This window comes from Zingiber officinale, chromosome 4B (assembly GCF_018446385.1).
Source record: "Zingiber officinale cultivar Zhangliang chromosome 4B, Zo_v1.1, whole genome shotgun sequence".
NCBI lineage: Eukaryota > Viridiplantae > Streptophyta > Magnoliopsida > Zingiberales > Zingiberaceae > Zingiber > Zingiber officinale.
In genome coordinates this window covers 91,371,464-91,373,649 of record NC_055993.1, presented here as the reverse complement: position 1 = coordinate 91,373,649, position 2,186 = coordinate 91,371,464, and the positions used below count along the sequence as shown (strand labels likewise).

At 36.4% G+C, this 2,186-nt stretch overlaps 1 long non-coding RNA gene across 1 annotated transcript; it reads left to right on the top strand.

Moving 5' to 3' along the window:
• The first annotated feature begins 1,334 nt into the window (after window positions 1-1,334).
• LOC121977719 lies at window positions 1,335-1,809 on the top strand. The gene is made up of 3 exons (XR_006111013.1): window positions 1,335-1,421; window positions 1,530-1,670; window positions 1,776-1,809. It is a non-coding gene; the product is annotated as an uncharacterized LOC121977719 (long non-coding RNA).
• The last annotated feature ends 377 nt before the right edge of the window (window positions 1,810-2,186 follow it).

Here is a 2,186-nt window from a genome sequence, read left to right as displayed (position 1 = left end):
ACGCAGATCCAGCGGAGTGTAGACGCCGAGCGGAACAATCGCCAGGATGGTCTGTATTGCGTGCCTGTTGCCTTTGTTCTTGATCCCCGTCGTTAACGCCTTGCCTCTGCTCTTCGATCTCATCGTCGGTAAGATCTACAGGCTTTTCGGCTGGGAATACAGAAAGCCTGCAAGGGTGCCAGCTGCTTGTCCATACAAGCCTGCTTCAAAAAATGTTGATGGTTTAAATGCAGGTACAGAGTCTCTTGTGGAACCTCATAAAAATTCTGCTACACAATCTGATAAAAAAGAAGAATAGAATCAGAGTCAGCAGCTGTTTCCATGCCAAATGAACAGTTTGAAGTTTGTATAAGCATGTTAAAAAATCCTACTTAATGATCTTATGGCAGTGTGTTACATGTGGTCTAATTATATAAACGAGTGCAGTTTCTGGCTTCTTCCTGTGGTGTTATGGCACATGGATGAGATGAAATGTGCATTCGATGCTATTATTATTTCTTGAAATGTCGTCTGCTCAAAAAAAAAAAAAAAAAAAAAATCAAAGTCAGCTTACCCTTCCTAATCTTCTCACGGCTCCTCAACTCCTCTGAACCCTTCGATCTTAGTTCCTTCCTCGCAGAGCAGATTCGAGAGTAGGAGGAACGGAAGAAAGAAAGGTAAAATTTCTTCCATCCCTCTAGAATAAGATTTTGTTTATTTTTGATTATTTTCCGAACTAGCCATTTTGCCGGATTCATACTGCATCAATTTTCCCCCTCCCCTGATTGTATTTTCTCATGATTTAGTCATTCCTCGATGGCACGGATCGATGAGTACATAATCTGATGAAGACTGATTAAAAATATGGTTTGCATAGATGAGTACATAATCTGATGAAGACTGATTAAAAATATGGTTTGCATAGATGAGTACATAATCTGATGAAGTTTGTGCTAGGCACTATATATTTAGAGTTGTTGAAGTCAAAGTGAGGCTCAATCTGACTAAAATACCAAAACACTTTAATTAGGATTCCTGGTTCTCAATCACGTGGGAATCAAAGAGGAAGTCCTACTCAAAAGAGGATGTCCAACTTAACTAAGGAGACTTCTTATATATCATTACATTATTTTTTTCATTGAAAATGAGGTTTTTTTCCATTTTTTATTATATGTTTAATAAGGAGGTCCTGTTTAGTAAATCTACAGGCATTTTGCATATTATTGGCAACTGATGATCCTATACAGAATTGATAAACCTCTATAGTTCTACTTGTCACACTACTTTTTATTGCTTTGTACTGCTTTTGATGTTTTGATTTAATTGAAATTTGGAAGCCAATGTTAATTCATATTTTTTTCCAGGTATCTTGTTCAGATAATCACATTCATCTGCTAAAAATGCCTACAATGGATATCTCAAAATCCATATCGGGAATCAAGGTTTGTCATACCATATGGTTTAGACATCAATGCTTTGTTGGCTTAGTTTTACTGAAAACCTTTCCTGGATAAACTTTCGTATGTTGATATATTCTAGTATATCTTCAGCCTCCTTTTTCGTTTCCTCTCAAACATGAAGGATCCTGCACACAAGTTGCATTTGAGCAGACAACTGGATTAGTTGCTGTTTCCACTGAAGATTATTGTGTACAATTCTATAGCTTGTTTGACAACCATGAGGTTTCAGAGGTGATGGCTCTATTTTTGCATTCTGATATTATCATCTAGAGCTTGACATCTCTTTTTTCCTTTTAAGAAAAAGCAAGTTCTCATGATATTTATTTTATTGCTTAGGTCCAAGTGTGCAAAAGAAATTTTCAGCCTGCAGATGACGTTATGGTACGCCATTAACTAATCAAGATATATTTGCGGTGCTGTATCTGTTATGACTATTACCTTAACTTTTGTTCTGTTGTATCCGTAGCTCTTTGAGTCAATCGTCCATGCATTAGTAGGCTGTTAGTTTAGAAGCAATTCTAATTTGTAGTTTGACATTTGGAAAGAATGCATTATTTGTACCAACTGCCAAATTTCTGTAGACAGCTTGATTGGAGTTGCATTTTTATGGATTCTTTGGGTCATTTTTTGCTAAGACATTATTGCTTCCAGGAATTAGCTCTGTAAATATCACTGTTACTGTTGGGTTCCATTAACTAGAAACAAGTATATTTGATACAACTCAGTTATGGGGTACAAAAATATCCA